The following is a 22,775-nucleotide window of genomic DNA, read 5'->3' as shown; positions in this document are numbered from 1 at the left end:
ATTTCTCCCATTTTGCAACTCTGTAACATGAAAGGGCATTGGAGTTTTCTGCTTCTAGTCAGGCCATAGCAAAAGACAGTGGGAAAGGCATATCATCTTTACAACTATGGCTCTGAGGGGACAGAGGGGCTCTGCCCCTATGAGGAGGGGCTCTGCCTCTTTTCCATTAGTAATAATTAGTTACATGGCTCCTCTTACATGCTAAAAGCTCTGGAAAATGTATTTCTTGTATGGGCATCTGCTTTTTAGCAAAAAATCTATACTATGAAAGAGAAGGGAAACATGACTTCTTGTATACTGTTAACTTTCTATGGTCCCTAATAAACATGCACTTAAAATAACATGAAAACACAACAAATACAAATGTAGGTATAAAGAAAAAAACAAACTGTATTTGAATTCTTACTATATGACACAAAGAATTGATGCGAAATTAATGGTTGCACAAAAAATTGACTATATATTACACATAAATATATATGCAAATGTTTTGAAAAGCCAAATTTCTTAACTAATATTCATGAAATAATTATGAAAAGCAAAAAAATTCAGGTTACTCTGATAACATTCTTAGATAACAAATTAAAATCGAATAATATATTTATAACATTATTTTATGTGCTTTACATATGATATGCTATAAAAATCTTAGAACAAACACATGAGATTCTGATGATATTTCCATTTTACCAAAATAAAAAGTGAAGCCAAAGTGGATGACTTTCTTTTAAGTGAGAAAGCTAAATTTGAATTCAACCTGTCTGATACCACAATCTTCACTTTACCCACAATACTGTGTTGTCTAATTTACATATGATGTTAAGTTAAAATCAAAAATTTTAGAACCGCACTTTGGAATTTAAACAAATGATATTTTGAGCAGACTAACTATTTTCAGATAGTGGTATATTAATGTTGCATACATATTTTGTTCTTTTCAACCCAAACTACACAATAAATGCCTGAGATCAAAGTAAGATACCACAAAGGACAGAGACAATCAGAGCTCTTACCAAGACCGCTAATAAAATCAAGAGGCAAGGAGAAGTCCAGATCCTCAGATTGGTTTCCAGGTTCTATTCTTTCACATCAGATGCATTAGGCCTAGGCTGATGTTTTTAAGAGAGATGTGCAGTCACCTCATTCACATGAATGAATCTAACTATAAATGTCGTTTTATACTTAGACTTTTACATAATTTGTGTGACATTTTCCAGGGAGCCATTCACCATAAACCATAGATTCCGACTATTTTTACCATAAATAATCCTATATGCTGTAAGTAGTCCATTGATGAGCATTTTTCTGCCAGATTTTTTTTTTTTCTAGATGGTCAGCCATTAGTATGTTTTTAAGAAGACAAGACTGGTCTCCAGAATTCTTTCTTTCCCTGGAGCACTATTCTCACTCTTCCAGATAAAAAGAGTGAATGAATTGTATAGCTGCACTTTTAACAATTTTGTCCCACAAATTATACTGCTTACACATTCAAATTTTAGTTTTGAATACACAGTTATTTAACAAATATGTGTTGACTTATCATTAAAGTTAAAAAATGTTGAGATGGGGCTTCCCTGGTGGTGCAGTGTTTGAGAGTCTGCCTGCCAATGCAGGGGACACAGGTTCAAGCCCTGGTCTGGGAAGATCCCACATGCCGCGAAGCAACTAGGCCCGTGAGCCACAACTACTGAGCCTGCGCGTCTGGAACCTGTGCTCCGCAACAAGAGAGGCCGCGATAGTGAGAGGCCCGCGCACCGCGATGAAGAGTGGCCCCCACTTGCCACAACTAGAGAAAGCCCTCGCACAGAAATGAAGACCCAACACAGCCAAAAAATAAATAAATTAATTAATTAATTAAAAAAAAATGTTGAGGTGGCATGAAAATCATTCTAATAACATTTTGCTAATTTGGAAACACAGTGAAAAATTGTTACATTAAGCACATTTTTAGAAACCTACATTAATAACAAGACTTTTTCCCCATTATTCTGGCTTATTATATATCATAACTCAGTGTCATTACATCTGTATACTCTTCTGCAGTTGAAAAGTTCAGTATAGTCAGTATGTGATTTTTTAAAAAAATTTATAGAGCATAATAAAAATATAGAGCATATGACTATTTCAACACAGAATACCTAGCAATACTGATATTTAGTATTTAGTAGTTCTTATAAACTATAAATAGTTTGTGTAAACTAACATGATAAATGGACCAAACAAATAATCATATTTGTTCAATTTATTTTTCACAATATTCTTAGTTGTTTTATTCCTTAGAGATTGTAATTCAAATTGTTTTTGCTACACAAGACACCCAAATTATTGTAATTGTAAATATAACACAATATACATAATATGTTGAGCATGTATTATATTAAAGTTATTTGTATAAATTCAGATGAATTTCTTTTTTATTTCTCTTAAATGTTCTGTTTGATGCATTTTTAATATTTTTTTTCATTTACCAGAAACCAATAGTGATTAAAGCCTCAGTTAATTCAATGATACTTTTGCCAAATGACTTCTATTTATTTAGTGTGTATATACTAAACAGAGTACCATTTTTTTGTAGATTGCCATCTTTTCTACTCTCTTCAGTGTCTGTTAGTGGAATATAAATAAATGATTCAAAATAATCATTTTATATTTTCTCCTCGTGATAATAATTAAAGGTCCCAAGTCGTTCCCAAACAACTTCTTGTTTTCACAACACCTTTGCAAAGTGTATAAAGGATCTAAGGGTAAAGGATCAAACATAGCATCTAACTATTTTACTTTTTTGCATACAAAATAGAAAAAAGATACAGTGGATAGAAATCAAAAGCACGTTTTCTGACCCTCATAGTTACTCTTTTATTACTGTTGGTTATGTAGGGGAGCAAAACTTGCCACCCCAAAGTATTTCTTTGGCATGAGGATTATTTTAAGCTGAAAACAATCACGACCCAAAAGACTGAGGAAGAAACTTTGACCTGACCCCAAACTGCTAAAAGAATTTAGATAGAGGCCCTGTTCCCAGCATAAAGCTATCACCAGGGATATCAGCAAAGAATAAGGGGTAGGTGTGCTGGGGGAAACTCTAGGCAGGGCCTAGGGATCAGAGTCTACTCTGTGTCCCAATGTCTCTGTAAGACCCAGCAAGCCTTTATAACCACTACCCACAACCCCCACGCCCAACATCCTCTTTTGTTTTTAGCTGAAGATGGTATTTAAGGTGAGGGTTTCAGCCCTTTTGGCAAGTTACTTAGTTTTGCTGGGTCTTCCCCATGTATACATGTTATTAAATTTTAGTTTGATTTTCTACTGTTAATCTGTCTCATATAATTTAATTTTTAGTCCAGCCAGAAAAACCTAGAAGGGTAAAGAAAAATTTCTTTCTCCCTAACAGACATTAGGGAACATAATACAGTTAAATTTTGAAAATGAAGCTTTCATTTTATTCTATAATGGCAGATAGGTGCAACATTACTTGAATTAATTGTTTTTGAAGGCAAGCAGAACTTCCCAACAATTTAGTCTTTTGTCTTGTAAATTGATAAGACCTGTTATTTCATATTATACTGCAAAATTCAACTAAATTTTTTAAAAAGTGTTTTGGCATAACTTAAAAAAATTCTAACTAAAATGTAAAATCTTACAGCTTACAATGTCTTCAAATAAATAGTATATTTTTTCTTTGTACTGTGTGTATAAAATGATGCATGTGATGACTACAGGCGAATGCTCTCACAAAAGGAAGACACGTGCTGGTTTTTATACACTGGAGCGTATTATTAACCAGGCCTGCAGCTACAGAACTGTACTGGGGTTTAGAGATACCAAACTGAAGGACAACAAGACCTTGAACTGCTCTTTGACTCATATAAAAGATATATGAATAAGTATACATGCACATACATATACAAACATAGATGCATACACACACACACACACACATATATAAACACATGTACATACATAATATTTTAGTCAATAATTTTATTGACTTGTTCTTGTAACAAGAAACATCTTCACTCCAATTTCTCTCCTATACAATTCAACCATTGTTTTGCTAGGTGTACAATCCTCTTTGAACAAAAATTAACTTCTGCTCTCCAACCATCTATCTATTTCAATTTCAAATTTTACTACTGCGTCTAGTGAGCGTTACTAGATCTAAGTCTCATGGAAACTTTGGGTTGGTTCTGCACCTTGTGGGTTCACCTGTCAGAAAAGCAGAGGCTACCTCAACTCCAGAGACCTACCAGTTGCAGGCAATACTATCTGTTTCTCTACTAGAGGCTATAAATAGCAATCTCCTGTCCTCCATGCCCTGTGGTGCTGCCATATGTTGTTATACTCAGAGAAGGCCAAAACAACTATGACCTCTCTATTGTTTATCAACACCCAACTGGCAGAGATGAGACCATACCAGCAGTTACCGTGCAAAAATCCAATAGATTTGCAAGACACTCCACTGGCCTAGACAGCTTTTGCTACAGATGCCACTTATTATTGTAAACTAGTTTCAGGGTTTGGATAGTATAGCAGCACTGTTAGTTGCCTATTCAACACCGACTTTCCTCTTCTTCCTCTTTAACTAAACCACAGACTTTTACAGACTTTGAGTAACTCTATTTCCAGCTCAGAGGTTAAAGTCAATCCCGGCCATCTCATTCTCCTTGCTAATGATAGCTTTAGCAATTAGAAAGTGAAGCAATTCCAATCAAATAGATAAAAGAGGACACTTGCTGGGTGCTTTTGAAGAAGGTCCCTCATAAAAAGGGACACACACAGGAAAATAGTCTCTTTTTTCTCAATGAATGCTATTGTGTCAGCAAATGATGCCTGAAGCTGCAGCAGGAATTTTAGTACTTTAAAAGGGGGTAGCCTGAGGTCAAAGCTGATAGAGGCAGGACAGAAAGATCCTGGATCCATGATAAAAGAGTTCAGTCATCAAGTTAATCACCCTGCCTCTGGACTCCTTCTTAAAGAAGATTAATAATGCATTTTTTTTTTAATGATAAAAGAGGTGGTAGGAAAATTTCTGTTGTTGTTTTTGTTTGTTGTTGTTTGATGTATTTATCTCCTTATCTCTTTCTTGTCTATTATCTAATTGGGATATAAAACAATTGATCTTGCTACCCAGATGCCCTGAAGGTTCATGAATGTTATAAGGTAGTACAAATTCATAAATTAAATATTTGATACTCCACCTATAGGGTTTAATACCACAATCCATTGACTATGGCAGCTGTCAGTCTTGTTATATATGCCCAATATTTGTATACAAAAGTTGAGCGGAAAGAAACATTAAAACCAGTTCTGAAAAAAATTCAGGAGGCTGCTTTTTGATAAAATGATCAAGGAACTTAATTTCCTTACACTTCTTGAACAATCAGAAATTAGACAGACATCAGAGACATGGTTCCATAAATATCTACCCATTCCCTAATGCTCCAGTAAGACTGGAATCTGTGCTACTGCCAGTGATTGATGATCCCACTTTATTTAGAAGTCTCAGATTGGGTGGAGGCCAAAACTCATTTTATATTGTTCTTGTAAATTAAATGTAATAGGGTGCATATAGAATCTCTTTCCATAATTCTCACCATTCACCTCTTTAATATCCTCTCTATTTGCTCATTTACTGTGGCAAAAAGTCTCAAATTTCTTTGTATAAAAAGTCTTTTTTTGGGTGGGTTGCGTTAGAGTACTCTGGGTGTAAGCTGATGGGGTTCAGGTCAGGCCTCCACAGTATATGCCACTTCAGCTCACGGATTATTTTGAGCAGAAGACAACCAAGGCCCAATAGACCCAGGAAGAGCTTATTATTTCCCCCCTAAACTGGCTAGAAGAAATTTAGATAGGGAGCCTGTGCCAGGAAGAGAGCTATTACCAAAGATGACATTTTTTACATCAGAAAGACTTCTCCCCATGTCATGATAAACATCTGTTTACGAAATATTTGCTCTTCACCTCTTCCTGTGAAATGTCTTCCTCTCCTTTAAAGTCCCAGACCCCTACACCATTCTCCGTAACAGGGTGGCATATAAACCTCAGTTGCCTGACTGTCCAAAAGCCCCATATCTTTGGGGTTCCTGTATGTACAAAATTAAATATGTTTTTTTTTCCTCCTGTTAATCTGTCTTATGTCAATTTAATTATTAGGCTAGCCAAAGAACCTAGAAGGGAAGAAGGGAATAGTCTTCCCTCCTCACAAAGCTTTAGAATTTTTTTACATCTTTCTTTGAAACTTAGTTTTTTAAAAAATAACTTATCTCCTTTAATTAATTTCTATCTAGGACTCTATCTGAAGACTCATCTCTTCCTTCAAGATAGTTTCTTTCTATTGGTATTTAACATTTTAAATTATCACCTCTGTTCCATTCTATCATCTGTCTGCTTCTTATATATAGATAGAAACTCCTAGAAATGGTCTTCACTTATTCAAGTTTAACTTCCTGAGTTATTTTTTTTTTGAGTCCTAGCTAACATGTTCTACTTTTGTTCCTCAGTTTTCTGTACTAATCAGTCTACTGTTTACTGCTTCAATCAAGGACTGCATTTACCAATCAAGTTTTCCATTTACATGTAATTACTCTTTATTTTAAATCGATTTTTCTCCATAACTGCTTTCTCTATTTTTATGGATAGAGCATCTTCTTATATCTTTTAGGGAATATAAAACAGAAATTTTCTATAACTGCCTCCTGTTTTCTTACATACGTTTGTTTGAGGGGAAAAAAGAGAGTGAAGGAGAGTAAAAGAATGACAGATTACTTCTCTGAAATTTAAATGTTTACCTACGATCTGCAATATTATCAATATCTTTAATTGTTCTTGTGCTCTTTTGCTGTTTGCTCATTTGCAAAATAGTTCAGTTTCTTGCTCTTGGAGGAAGCTGAAATGTGCTGGATTTACTTAATCTATTTAACAAATACTAATGGAATACTTTCTGTGTGTCTGGAACTCTTTTAGACTCTACATATGACAGTGAAATAATTGGAAATATTTCAACTCTTCAAGCTGACATGAGATAGAGCAGCACTCTCCAATAGAACTTTCTGCAATGATAGAAATAGTCTGTTCAATATGGTACCCACTAGCCACATTTAGATATTGAGGTAGAAAGGTCTCAAATTTCTTCTTTTATTTTATTTATTTTTAATTAATTTTTATTGGAGTATAGTTGCTTTACAATGTTGTGTTTGTTTCTGCTGTACAGTAAAGTGGATCAGCTATATGTATACATATATCTCCTCTTTTTTTGATTTCCTTCCCATTTGGGTCACCATGGAGCACTGAGTAGAGTTCCCTGTGCTATACAGTAGGTTCTCATTAGTTATCTGTTTTATACATAGTAGTGTATATATGTCAGTCCTAATCTGCCAATTCATCCCACCCCCCTTTCCTCCTCCTAGTATCCATACGTCTGTTCTCTATATCTGTGTCTCTATTTCTGCTTTGCAAATAAGTTCATCTGCATCATTTTTCTTTAAATTTCTTCTTAATGTGGGTAATGTGACAAGGAAATACACTTTAAATTTTATTTAATTTATATTTAAATTTGAATAATCACAAGTAGTTACTGTCTATGTATAAGACCATCCATATATATAGAATGAGAGGTAGATAATAAATAAGAAAAAAGAAAAAAAAGGTATTTTTAGATAAGGAGGAATTTTGAGAGCAAGATTAAGCAGTGAAAGAAGGATAACAATGACTTGGGTGAAACACACGGTCTTTAGATTGTGTAATAAGAAAAGCTAAGAAGTGAATTGACACCTGAATAATATGAAGGGGCCACCTCTGCAAAGATTTACTGTAAAGATTTTAAAGCAGAGCAAATAGGAAGAGCAAGAGCAGAGATCCTGAGGTAAAAGCAGACAGATATGCATATATACATGTATATATGTATGCATAAGGGTTTGTGTGTATATATATATACCCTTCTTACACATATATTCTTACACACACACACACACACACACACACATATATATATATATATATATATATATATATATATATATATAAACTTTTTTCAAAATTTCTAATGCATGGTTGTGGGAAAACTATTCTAACTGCTAGCTTTCATTATAATCATGTCCAAGTGTGTTTATTGTAAATATACTCTGTTCCTCAACTATGGAGCCTCATCTTAAACAAGTTTGCTACGTAATTATACAAGTATTTTATGAATTTCACCTCTTCATATAGGTGATCTTTCAGAGGGCAATACCCAAATATGGGTGTTATTTTTATTAGGTACTAATGTTTATAATTCTAGTAATAAATGACTCTCATTTTTTCCTACATGTATGATAATTCATCCTTCTTTCCATTAAAATCTAGATATATTGGACGATAAGATTATATAATTCGGGGAACTCTTTCAAGAGAAATAATAAGAAATTATGGACAAAATTAACTGCATGAGTGAAATTCATTTAAAATAAAAAATAAATTAAAACCAAATTACACACTTTTTAAAAGCTGGAAAACACTTTAAGCATCAACAAAACACAAAATATATTAAACATTATTATAATTTATTACACTATTACACTTGATATAATCTTAGAATATTTTTATCCTAAAATTGTTGGTTGTATGTATATTGTTTGCTTCTTCCTATGTTAACTATTTTGTAATTTCATATTCTGTTGAATAAACAGAAAATAATTCAAATGTTCTCCTCTAGCTTTGTTTATTTTTTTAGTTTTATTTATTTATTTATATTAAAGGCAGTATAGGAAAAACCAAGAGCATCATGATTTGTTTTTGGCAAAGCTACATTCTTAACTTACTCTTTCAGTTTTTACTCAGAATGTACTTCTTTTGGCCTGGCCCACAAATCTCCTTTTGAAGAAACTCTACCAGCTGGGCTAGGTCCTCACCACTCACACTACCCTTGTTACTTTTTCTCTGCTGTGAGCTGGGTGTGGAAGTGAGGGTGACAGGTTAACAGGAAGCAGAGAGGTGGCTGTTGAGAGCCAGGCAAGTATGAAAGTAATTTGAACAACCTACCAGCCTCTTTCTTTGTCCAAGACAACCACAAACCTCTGACACTTGCGTGGAGCTTCTGCCCTCTCCTGGAATCTGATGGAGGAGAACAGAACTAGCCTTGCGAGTAACGTATGTCAAGTGAATTTCCTCACAGCTAAAGTTTCATCAATTTCATGGTTTACTTTTTTCTAGTCATCAAAGTCTGTTCCTTCTTGTCCTGAAAGATGATTTGGATACTTCCTTGATTTTGCATTTTCATCATTTTTTTCACCATATTTTTTATCTCTCAAGAGATTAAAGGCGGGACTTCCCTGGTGACACAGTGGTTAAGAATCTGCCTGCCAATGCAGGGGACCCAGGTTCAATCCCTGGTCTGGGAAGATCTCACATGCTGCGGAGCAGCTAAGCCTGTGCTCCACAACTACTGAGCCTGTGTTCTAGAGCCCATGAGCCACAACTACTGAAGCCCACGTGCCACAACTACTGAAGCCCACGTGCCACAACTACTGAAGCCCGCGCACCTAGAGCCCGTGCTCCACAAGAGAAGCCACCACAATGAGAAGCCCGCGCACTGCAACGAAGACCCAATGCAGCCAAATATAAATAAATAAATAAATTTTAAAAAGAAGAGAGATTAAAGGTAATATTTTTCAGAGTTGATCAAAGCTATTTTATTCTTGTAAACATAAGAAGCATGGAGTTCAATGCTGAATTTGTGGGCAGTGGTGGCATTTGCATTTTGTTCAAAGTTTATATAATTTTTCTTGATTTCTGGTATCAAGAGGGGTAAAATGAATGACTAAAGTAATAATTTTGTGATCAGAGGAAAGATGGGTGGATCAGTGAAGAATTAAGAAGCAAGAACAATTTCCTTGATTGATCCTATTATGGTCTGGTGTTGACTCCCTCTGAGCATAGATGGTATCTAAAGCTAATGCTTTCTCCTATGGGGTTGCTAGAGGAGGTTATCAAGAGGACATGGCCACCACTCGACCTGCTAGCTGGACCCAGGCAATCAGAGACTCCTTACCTTCTACCCTGTCCTTGGAATGTACATTCTGCCCACTGTTACCATGGCTGGAGCTGTTTTAAGGACAAAGCCTTGAAGAAAGTAAAGTGTTGTTGAGACCATCTGGACTAAATACATGACTGAACCCTTTTAAGGCCTCTATGTTAACTCAGGATTCTGGCAGGTGGGTACGGAGATCTATTCATCTTGTGGCCACCCAAGACAAGCCTAGTATATAAGTTACCTTGCTTATTACACCAGCCATCTGACAATCTGGAGGGATTTGCCTTTTTTCTTTGGTCTCTCCTTGCCCTTTGTTTACTCAAGCTGGTTTTATATTTCACCTGGGAACTCTCCAGGTTGGAAACCAACAAGGGTGAGCTCACAATTTTCCTAAACATTTCCCCACTGGAAAGTCCCCAAGCACAGTGTACCTTGGGCTTTGTTTTTCATCTGGTTGCTTAATTCAGACCATTTCACCTCTGATTCTATACACAGTAGTAACTTTCAGCTTCTTTCTGCTGATGTCACCTCTCACCCTTGGATGGGATTCTTTAAAAAAAAATTCAGTCTGATCCCTATTTGCAGGGTCCACTTCTAATCCTCAGAAATGAAGCCACACACTCTTGTTCCAGGACTTTACCCCACTAATAAGGCCACTTCAGCCATGCTCTTTCCTGAATGCTTTTTAGACATAAATTGGATATATTAGGCTCCTTTGTAACCTAAATTTCATGGGAACTATATCAAATTCTCTCTGGTGTTATTGTAAAGTCAAATGCCATAACATTCTCATAACTCTCATAACAGCACTCTCCCAACTTTTCTATAAGAAGTTAGCTGTCTGCATCTTCAGCCTTTTCTGTTTTCCCATCAAGGTGCAAGGTGTTGGTCTAAGAATCTCAAAAGTGATTTATTCATTAGTAAATTTGTTTGATAGTTATTCAGGTCTTCTATATCCTGATTGATTTTTTAATCTACTTGTTTTATCAATTATTAAGCTAGAATTATTCAATATTTGAATAAAATTATGAATTTGTCTGTTTCATTTTTCAGTTTTAACAAGTTTTGCTCCAGGTATTTTAAACTCTATTATTAAGTGCAAGAACAATTAGGATTGTTATGTTCTCTGGATCAAATGTCTCCTTTATAAATGAGAAATGAGCTTAATATCTCTGATAATATTAATATACCCCAATAGCTTTCTTTCTTAAAATAAACTTTTTTTTAGAATAATTTTAGATTTACAGAAAAGTTGCAAGGACAGTGCAGACTCTTCCTCTACACTCTTGCTTCAGCTTCCCCTAATGTTAAGATCTTATATCATTGTGGTACGTTTGCCAAAACTTGAGATCAACAGTAGTTCATTACTATTAACTAAACAACAAACATTTTTTGGGTTTCACCAGTTTCACAAGTAACATCATTTCTCTTTTCCAGGATCCAATCCAGTATATCATGTTGCATTTAGTCATAATTTAGTCTCCTCAGATCTGTGACAGTTTCTTGGTCTTCCATTGTTTTCCATGATCTTGACTCTATTGAAGACAGTTTAGTCTTTTATTTTGTAAAAAATCTCTGATGATTTCTTTGCGTTTCTCTGATGATCTTTTTAATGTTTAGACAGGGGTTATAGGTTTTCAGGAAGAAGATCACAGAGGGAAAGTGCCCTCTTCATCATATAATATAAGAGGGATACAAAAATATCAACATGGTATCACCAATGATGTTACCCTTTATCATGTAAGGTAAGGTAGTGTTAAGGTGTATGTGCTAGGTCTATTCACTTCAAAGTTACTATCCTTTCCTTTTCCATACTCTATTCTTTGGAAGTGAATCACTTAGTCCAGCCAACGCTCAGGTGAGGTGGGGAGTGGGATGAGTGATAGAGCTTATCTCCTGGGAAAGAAAATTATCTAGATATATTATTTGGCAATCTACTCTAAGAAAAACTTTTCTCTTGCTCTCTTTTTATTCTTTATTCTCTATTTTTACTCTTTCTCTCTTTATTTTGTTCTAATATTTTCAGGCAATCATTTATTTATATCAGGATGGACTCATACATTTAATTTGTACTTTGTGTTACAATCAATACTATGTTGTTTATTTTGTTGCTCAATTTGTTTTTCTTTAAGTTCCTTTGGTAATTGGTTTCAAGCCTTTCTTCTTTCCTAATATAAGCAGTTTACATAGTTATCTTTATCTTTTAAAGCAATGCTTTAGGTGTGCTTCACAGATTTTGATATGATGGTTTTTCGTAATTGTTGTTCTAATTATATCTCTAAAATCTCTTGAGATTTTTTTAAAATTAAAAGTACATCTTTTACTTTTAATTATTTGGGGGATTTTCCAGATAATTATTATTGATTTGTAGTTTAATTCCATTGTGATCAGACATAATGCCCTCTATGATTTCAATCCTTTGAAGTATATTGAGGCTTACTTTATGGTCCAGAATATGGTTTATCTTTGTAATAGTTTCACATATGCTTGAAAAGAATGTCAACTGGAGTATACTACAAGAATCCTAAATGTCAGTTAGGTCAAGTTGGTTTTTACTGTTCTTGAAGTCTTTCACAGTCTTAACTGACTTTTTGTTTACTTGTTCTACCAACTACTAAGAAAGGAGTATTCATAACTCTAACTACACTGTGGATTTATTTATGTTTTATTTTCAGTGATGTCAGGTTTCCTTGGTGTATTTTGATCTCTGTTATTACACTCATACATGTTTAGGATTGTCTTCTTGATAAATTAGCCCTCTTTTCATTGTGTAATATACTTCTTCATCCCTATTAATCCATGTTCTAAAGGTCACTTTCTCTGATATTAATATATCAACTTCAGCTTTCTTTAGATTAAGATTGAACTTAGTGTTTTTTATCTTTTAATTCATCTTTGTCATGTTATAAAATTTCAACTCTTCTGTAGACAGTATAGTTGGATACTGCATTTAAAATCTCTCAGATGATCTTTAGCTTTTCATTTGCATGTTTATATAAATATAATACCATTTAGTGTGATTATTGAATGATTAGGTTTAAATCTACAGTCTTGGTATTTGTTTTTTACTTGTTCCATGTATTTTTTTTAACCTCTTCATTGGAGTATAATTGCTTTACAATGGAGTGTTAGTTTCTGCTTTATAACAAAGTGAATCAGCTATATGCATACGTATATCCCCATTTCCACACCCCCGCCTTGCGTTTCCCTCCCACCCTCCTTATCCCATATCTCTAGGTGGTTGCAAAGCATGAGCTGATCTCCCTGTGCCATGCAGCTGCTTCCAACTAGCTATTTTACATTTGGTAGTGTATATATGTCAATGCTACTCTCTTATTTCATCCCAGCTTACCTTCCCCCTCCCCGTGTGCTCAAGTCCATTATCTATGTCTGTGTCTTTATTCCTGTCCTGCCCCTAAATTCTTCAGAACTTTTGTTTTTGTTTTTGGTTTTTTAGATTCCACACATATGTGTTAGCATACAGTATTTGTTTTTCTCTTTCTGACTTACTTCACTCTGTATGACAGACTCTAGGTACATCCACCTCACTGCAAGTAATTCAATTTTGTTTCATTTTATGCCTGAGTACTATTCCATTGTATATATGTGCCACATCTTCTTTATCCATTCATCTGTTGATGGACACTTAGGTTGCTTCCATGTCCTGGTTATTGTAAATAGTGCTGCAATGAACATTGTGGTACATGATGCTTTTTGAATTATGGTTTTCTCAGGGTATATGCCCAGTAGTGGGATTGCTGGGTCATATGGTAGTTCTATTTTTAGTTTTTTAAGGAACCTCCATACTGTTCTCCATAGTGGCTGCATCAATTTACATTCCCACCAACAGTGCAGGGGGGTTCATTTTTCCCCAAACCCTCTCCAGCATTTATTGTTTGTAGATTTTTTGATGATGGTCATTCTAACTGGTGTGAGATGATACCCCATTGTAATTTTGATTTGCATTTCTCTAATGATTAGTGATGTTGACCATCCTTTCATGTGTTTGTTGGCAATCTGTATATCTTCTTTGAAGAAATGTCTATTTAGGTCATCTGCCCATTTTTGGATTGGGTTGTTTGTTTCTTTGATATTGAGCTGCTTGTATATTTTGGAAATTAATCCTCTGTCAGTTGCTTCGTTTGCAAATATTTTCTCCCATTCTGAGGCTTGTCTTTTCGTCTTGTTTATGGTTTCCTTTGCTGTGCAAAAGCTTTTAAGTTTCATGAAGTCTCATTTCTTTATTTTTGTTTTTATTTCCATTTCTCTAGGAGGTGGGTCAAAAAGGATCTTGCTGTGATTTATGTCATAGAGTGTTCTGCCTATGTTTTCCTCTAAGAGTTTGATAGTGTCTGGCCTTACATTTAGGTCTTTAAACCATTTTGAGTTTATTTTTGTGTATGGTGTTAGGAAGTGTTCTAATTTCATTCTTTTACATGTAGCTGTCCAGTTTTCCCAGCACCACTTATTGAAGAGGCTGTCTTTTCTCCATTGTATACTCTTGCCTCCTTTATCAAAGATAAGGTGACCATTCGTGCATGGGTTTATCTCTGGGCTTTCTGTCCTTTTCCATTGATCTACATTTCTGTTTTTGTGCCAGTACCATACTGTCTTGATTGCTGTAGCTTTGTAGTATAGTCTGAAGTCCAGGAGCCTGATTCCTCCAGCTGTTTTTCTTTCTCAAGATTGTTATGGCTATTCGGGGTCTTTTGTGTTTCCATACAAATTGTGAAATTTTTTATTCTAGTTCTGTGAAAAATGCCAGTGGTAGTTTGATAGGGATTGCATTGAATTTGTAGATTGCTTTGCATAGTATAATCATTTTCACAATGTTGATTCTTCCAATCCAAGAACATAGTATATCTCTCCATCTGTTTGTATCATCTTTAATTTTTTTTTTCATCTTTAATTTCTTTCATCAGTGTCTTATAGTTTTCTGCATACAGGTCTTTTGTCTCCTTAGGTAGGCTTATTCCTAGGTATTTAATTTTTTTTGTTGCAATGGTAAATGGGAGTGTTTCCTTAATTTCTATTTCAGATTTTTCATCATTAGTGTATAGGAATGCAGGAGATTTCTGTGCATTAATTTTGTATCCTGCTACTTTACCCATTTCATTGATTAGCTCTAGTAGTTTTCTGGTAGAGTCTTTAGGATTCTCTATGTATAGTATCATGTCATCTGCAAACAGTGACAACTTTACTTTTCTGATTTGAATTCCTTTTATTCCTTTTTCTTCTCTGATTGCTGTGGCTAAAACTTCCAAAACTATGTTGAATAATAGTGGTGAGAGTGGACAGCCTTGTCTTGTTCCTGATCTTAGAGGAAATGGTTTCAGTTTTTCACCATTGAGAAGGATGTTGGCTGTGGGTTTGTCATATATGGCCTTTATTATGTTGAGGTAGGTTCCCTCTATGCCTACTTTCTGGAGAGTTTTTACCATAAATGGGTGTTGAATTTTGTCAAAAGCTTTTTCTGCATCTATTGAGAGGATCATATGGTTTTATCCTTCAATTTGTTAATATGATGTATCACATTGATTGATTTGCATACATTGAAGAATCCTTGCATTCCTGGATAAACCCCACTTGATCATGGTGTATGATCCTTTTAATGTGCTGTTGGATTCTGTTTACTAGTATTTTGTTGAAGATTTTTCATCTATGTTCATCAGAGATATTGGCCTTTAGTTTTTTTTGTGTGTGACATCTTTGTCTGGTTTTGGTATCAGGGTGATGGTGGCCTCGTAGAATGAGTTTGGGAGTGTTCCTCCATCTGCTATATTTTGGAAGAGTTTGAGAAGGATAGGTTTTAGCTCTTCTCTAAATGTTCGATAGAACTTGCTGTGAGGCCATCTGGTCCTGGGCTTTCGTTTATTGGAAGATTTTTAATCACAGTTTTAATTTCAGTGCTTGTGATTGGTCTGTTTATACTTTCTATTTCTTCCTGGTTCAGTCTCAGAAGGCTGTGCATTTCTAAGAATTTGTCCATTTCTTCCAGGTGGTCCATTTTATTGGCATATAGTTGCTTGTAGTAATCTCTCATGATCCTTTGTATTTCTGCAGTGTCAGTTGTTACGTCTCCTTTTTCATTTCTAATTCTGTTGATTTGAGTCTTCTCCCTTTTTTTCTTGATGAGTCTGGCTAATGGTTTATCAATTTTGGTTATCTTCTAAAAGAACCACCTTTTAGTTTTATTGATCTTTGTTATTGTTTCCCTCATTTCTTTTTCATTTATTTCTGATCTGATCTTTATAATTTCTTTCCTTCTGCTAACTTTGGGGGTTTTTTGTTCTTCTTTCTCTAATTGCTTTAGGTGTAAGTTTAGGTTGTTTACTTGAGATGTTTCTTGTTTCTTGAGGTAAGATTGTATTGCTATAAACTTCCCTCTTAGAACTGCTTTTGCTGCATCCCATAGAATTTTGGGGGTCGTGTTTTCATTGTCATTTGTTTCTCCGTATTTTTTTATTTCTTCTTTGATTTCTTCAGTGATCTCTTGGTTATTTAGTAGCATATTGTTTAGCCTCCATGTATTTGTATTTTTTACAATTTTTTCCCTGTAATTGATATCTAGTCTCATAGCGTTGTGGTCCAAAAACATACTTGATATGATCTCAATTTTCTTAAATTTACCAAGGCTTGATTTGTGACCCAAGATATGATCTATCCTGGAGAATGTTCCATGAGCACTTGAGAACAAAGTGTATTCTCTTGTTTTTGGATGGAATGTCCTACAAACATCAATTAAGTCCATCTTGTTTATATGTCATTTAAAGATTGTGCTTCCTTATTTATTTTCATTTTGGTTCATCTGTCCATTGGTGAAGGTGGGGTGTTAAAGTCCCCAAATATTATTGTGTTACTGTTGATTTCCCCTTTTATGGCTGTTAGCATTTGCCTTATGTAATGAGGTGCTCCTATGTTGGGTGCATAAATATTTACAATTGTTATATTTTCTTCTTGGATTGCTCCCTTGATCATTATGTAGTGTCTTTCTTTGTCTTTTGTAATAGTCTTTATTTTAAAGTCTATTTTGTCTGATATGAGTACTGCTACTCCAGCTTTCTTTAGATTTCCTTTGCATGGAATATCTTTTTCCATCCCCTTACAGTCTGTATGTGTCCCTAGGTCTGAAGTGGGTCTCTTGTACACAGCATATGTACGGGTCTTGTTTTGTACCATTCAGCCAGTCTATGTGTTTTGGTTGGAGCATTTAAGCCATTTACACTAAAGGTAATTTTCGATATGTATGCTCCTATTAGCATTTTCTTAATTGTTTTGGGTTTGTGATTGTAGGTCTTTTCCTTCTGTTGTGTTTCTTGTCTAGAGAAGTTTCTTTAGCATTTGTTGTAAAGCTGGTTTGGTGGTGCTGAATTCTCTTAACTTTTGCTTATCTGTAAAGGTTTTAATTTCTCCATTGAATCTGAATGAAATCTTTGCTGGGTAGAGTAATCTTGGTTGTAGGTTTTTCCCTTTCATCACTTTAAATATGTCCTGCCACTCCCTTCTGGCTTGCAGAATTTCTGCTGAAAAATCAGCATTTAACTTTCTGGGGATTCCCTTGTATGTTATTTGTTGCTTTTCCCTTGCTGCTTTCAATATTCTTTCTTTGTATTTAATTTTTGATAGTTTGATTAATATGTGTCTTGGTGTGTTTCTCCTTGGGTTTATCCTGTATGTTACCCTCTGTGCTTCCTGGACTTGACTATTTCCTTTCCCATGTTAGGGAAGTTTTCGACTATAATCTCTTCAAATATTTTCTCAGACCCTTCCTTTTTCTCTTCTTGTTCTGGTACCCCTATAATTCAAATGTTGGTGCATTTAATGTTGTCCCAGTGGTCTCTGAAACTCTCCTCAATTCTTTTCATTCTTTTTTCTTTATTCTGCTCCCTGGCAGTTATTTCCACCATTTTATCTTCCAGCTCACTTATCTATTCTTCTGCCTCAGTTATTCTGTCATTGAGTCCTTCTAGAGTATTTTTAATTTCAGTAATTGTGTTGTTCATCACTGTTTGTTTGCTCTTTAGTTCTTCTAGATCCTTGTTAAATGTTTCTTGTATTTTCTCCGTTCTTTTTCCAAGATTTTGGGTCATCTTTACTATCATTACTCTGAATTCTTTTTCAGGTAGGTTGCCTATTTCTTCTTCATTTATTTGGTCTTGTAGGTTTTTACGTTGCTCCTTTGTCTGTAACAAAATTTTTTGTCTTTTCATTTTTATTTTTTATTTTTTTGTGATGGGTGGTGCTGTATTCCTGTCTTACTGGTTGTTTGGCCTGAGATGTCCAGCACTGGAGTTTGCAGGCAGTTGGATAGAGCTGGGTCTTTGTGCTGATATGAGGACCTCTGGGAGGCCTCACTCTGATTGATATTCCCTGGGGTCTGAGATTCTCTGTTAGTCCATTGGTTTGGACTAGGAGCTCCCACCACAGGAGCTCAGCCTGACCTCCAGCCTGGGAACCAAGATCCCACAAGATTCGTGGCATGGTAAAAAAAAAAAAAAAAAAAACAATAAGAAAGAAAGGGAAAAAGGAGCAGTACAATATCAAAGAATAAAAAACAAACTAAAATTAGAAGATAAAAAATATATTAGGAAAAATAAAACTGCAATTGAAACAACTGCAATAAGGTAAAACAAAACCACAATAGAAAAAAGAGAAAAAGTAAAAAGGGGGTGGGCGGGGAACAAGACAAAAGGAGATCACTAACAGAGTTAAAGAGTAAAATAAAATTAGAAAAATAAAAGATTTATTAGGAAAAATAAAAATATAAAAGAATCAACAACAATGAATCAACAAGGTAAAACAGAACCCCAATCTAAAAGAGGAAAAAAGAAAAGAAAAAAAAAAGAAAGTCTTGGCTATGGGGGCAGAGTTTAGGTGGGGGTGGAACTTAGGCAGGGGCGGGGTTTTGGGAGGGGCGGGTCCTAGGTTGGTGAGGGGGTGACGTTTGAGCATGGGGTGGGGCCTAAGCAGGGAAACATTCAAGCATGGGGCAGGTCCTCTGCTTAAGACCTGTGCAGAAGGGGAGAGGCAGCATGTTGAAAGGAGGGCCGGAATGTGGAGTTCTGGAGTTTGGAGGTAGGGCCTTGAGTGAGGGTGAGTGGGTGAGGTTTAGGCCCAGCGCGTTGGAAGGGTTCTCTGAGCGTACAGGTAGGGCCCTGGGTGGGGGTGTAGGGGTGGGGCTTGGGCTCTGCACAGCAGGAGGGAGGCTCCGAAGGCAGAGGATTAGGCTGGGGAGCCCAACAGGCTCCCTGGTGCCTAAGTGGACATGGAAAGCACTGACTCTGTTCCCTTCCATTCCTTTGTGCCCCTCCCCCACTGTCTCCCCCAGGGTCTCCCCCATTGCTGCTGGACCCCTAACCATGGGTGGGTCCTGCTGGGTGTAGGAACTCTTCCCCTCCCCCAGCCACCCCTCAGGGGTGCTGGTCCCAGAGGTCCAGCCTTTACTTTTGCTCCCATTCCCTCCCTCCCACTGCCTCAGGACCCACTAACTGGAGAGGGCCTCGGTGGGCAGAGGATCAGGCACAGGATCTCAGCAGGTTCCTGGGGGCCCAAGTGGGCAGGGGAAACCTGGCCACACTCCCTTTTCAGCCTCTGCTCTCCCAGTGGTTCCCCAATTTCCCCCTTCGGGCGTTGGATCCCTTCCCCTCCCCCAGCCACCCCTCAGGGGCACCAGTCCTGTTCCGCCTCCACTTCTCCTCCCCCTTCACTACCCCACGCCCCATACCCGGTCACTGGGGGTTCCTCCCATAGCCTTAGGTATCTGTGGTCCCCCACTGGTACCTGGTAGTTGCCCTAGTTGTGAGGAGACGCGAATTCCGCATCTTCCTAGTACGCCATCTTGACTCCACCCCCCTGTTCCACGTATTTTTGTTCCTTGTTTCTCTTGCCTTGATCTGTTTTGAATCAATTGATTTTTTTTTGTGGCTGCATTGGGTCTTTGTTGCTGCGCGTGGGTTTTCCTTTGGTTGTGGGGAGCGGGGGCTACTCTTCGTTTTGGTGCACAGGCTTCTCAGTTTGGTGGCTTCTCTTGTTGCAAAGTACAGGCTCTAGGAGTGCAGGCTTCAGTAGTTGCAGCACATGGGCTCACTAGTTGTAGCACACAGGCTCTAGGGTGTGCAGGCTCAGTAGTTGTGGCTCGCGGGCTCTACAGCGCAGGCTCAGTAGTTTGGTGCAGGGGCTTAGTTGCTCCGCAGCATGTGGGATCTTCTGGACCAGGGATCGAACCCATGTCCCCTGTATTGGCAGGTGGATTCTTAACCACTGTGCCACCAGGGAAGTCCCTAATTGATTTTTTTTAATGATCAATTTCATCATCACCATTGACTTTTTAGGTTTTTTTTTTTTAATGTTTGCTCTAGGGTTTATAACACATATCTGTAACTTTTTAGTCTACCCACAACTTCATGTATAGTATTAGAAATACAGAATATACTTACATTTTCCCCTCCAAGTATTTTGCATTTTCATTCTACACATGTTATAAACCACACATTTCATTATTCACTCAATTATCCTTGAAAGAGATTTAAACATAAAATATGTTTATTATATTTAGCTTTTTTTATTTCTTTGACCTCTGGCTATTTTTAAGATTATATTTTATCTGTATTTTTCAGCCATTTGATTAAGACATGCCTGGATATGATTTTCTTTATTTTTCCTCTTCTTAGATTTAGTTGACTTCCTTATGTCTGTGTTATATAGATTTCAACATATTTGGAAAATTTCTGACCATTATTTCTTTAAGTAATTTACTATTTTTTCCTCTCCCTTTTCTCCTTCTAATAGTCCAATTACATGCATACTTTACTGATTGATATTACACTCATAATAGAAGCCATATTTATTTGTATTTGGTTTTCTTCTTGTCACCCTTCATTTTGTATAAATCCTATTGCTATCTCTCTAAATTCACTGGTCCTTTTTTTCTGCAGTTCTTAATCTTCTTTTAATATCATATAATGTATTCTTCCCAGAGATTATATTTTACATTTCTAGAACTTCACTTGGTCTTCTTAATATCTCTCATTTATCTCCAAATCATGTATATATTTTATTTTATGTTTTTGAATCTATTTATGAGATTTATTATGTCTACTCATTTCATCATCCTCACCATTTCTGGGTTATTTCTATTAATTGCTATTATTTTTATTCCTGATCATCAGCCATATTTTCCTGCTTCTCTGCACATTGACAATTCTTTTATTGGATTCCAGATATTGGAATTTTACATTTTTGGCTGCAGGAGTTTGTTGTATCCCTTTAAAGAGTATTAAGTTTTATTCAAGTTCAGTTCAGTTACTTGCAGATGTATTTGATCCTTTTGAGGCTTGCTTTTAAAGTTTTTGTTTTTGTTTTAATAGTGGTTTCAGAGCAGCCTTTATTCCAAGTCTAATTTAACCTTATTCTACAGTTATATTCCTGAGGAGTCTACCCAGGGCCCCTTACATTTCAAGATCTCTACACTTTAGGAACACAGGTTATTCCTAGCCTTTTTTGATCTCTGAGAATTGTTCATCCTGCTACTTCTCATGGTTCTTTGCCCAGCTTTGAGGGTTTCCTCTTGCACATGTTCTCATCAATACTCAGCCAACATCTTCAGCAAGCCCTCTGGAAGAATTCTAGCACTTTTTCACTGTGTAGCACTGTCTTTTGTTACTTTGCCATGCAAATTCTAAGCATCCCTCAATTCTGATCTCTTTCTCGTCAACCCAGCTAACACCTCAGGGCTGTGTTTCAGTTCTCCTTACCTGTGCTGTGGCCTGGAAACCACCTTCAGGCCATAGAGGGCAAGAGTAGTGTCCATTTTATTCATGTCTCTTTTCTCAAGTTGCATACTGCTGTAGTGTCTTCTGTCTATTTTGGCAAATCTTTACTTCATATATTTTATCTAGTTTGCTATTTCTTTATGGGGGGGCACTAATTCCAATAGTAGTTAATGATTCATAGTAGAAGCAGAAGTTATATCCAGTTCATTAATTTCTAACAAGCAGTTTATTTAGAAATAAAGAATAATTTTTTAAATTACAAATTCATCTAACCAGCCAAATAGGCAAGACAACACAAAACTAAACTTTACAAAAATATTTGGATAAAATTAAATATTGTGTCATATTGTACCAAAGAGTATTTAATCACTTTTATTTATATTAAGTAAATATTTTTAGTGAATACCTTTTCACTGTAATTTGCTTAAAGCAAATTAACCATAATAAATGAATAACACAGCCCATGTAGACAATTTTCTTAATACTTTAGTTAGCCTGCTTGTATTCTCTCAAAACTATTTTTGCACACAAGAACATAAGGGGAATTGCAAATATGTATATTTCTAGAAATTGCCCTCATCTTAGAATATTTATCTTTATTTCTGGATGGCATACAACAAATTAATTTAGAAATGGAAGATTTTTAAAAATCAGTAACATCCACCGATATTGAGATTTTTATTTGTGGCTTGTGTGTATGTGACCTTCAATATGTCCAAGGTTTTGATAAGGAGTTGTTATTTTTCCACATGCTCTCTGCATATTTAAAGTCATCCACTTTCTTTCTAAATGATAATTTGCCCTTCTCTTTGTCTGTTCAGCTTGCTAAAATACCATAAAATCGGAGGCTTATAAACAACAAACATTTATTTCTCACAGTCTTGAGGCTGGGAAATCAAGACCATGGTGCCTGAAGATTAAGTATATAGATTCTGTGTCTCCTGAGGGACCCCCACCTAGAAGGCTGTCTTTTCATTTCTTTAACCTCACAGCAATGG

At 36.0% G+C, this 22,775-nt stretch overlaps 1 long non-coding RNA gene across 1 annotated transcript in view; it reads right to left on the bottom strand.

Annotated features, from left to right (window-relative positions):
• LOC309631263 overlaps window positions 1-22,775 on the bottom strand; it is a 1,125,924-nt gene that overhangs the window by 1,078,285 nt on the left and 24,864 nt on the right. The window lies entirely within an intron of this gene.

The sequence above is a fragment of the Balaenoptera borealis genome (assembly GCF_965194805.1).
Source record: "Balaenoptera borealis genome assembly, chromosome: 6".
Lineage (NCBI taxonomy): Eukaryota > Metazoa > Chordata > Mammalia > Artiodactyla > Balaenopteridae > Balaenoptera > Balaenoptera borealis.
This window is presented reverse-complemented; position numbering and strand designations above follow the sequence as displayed.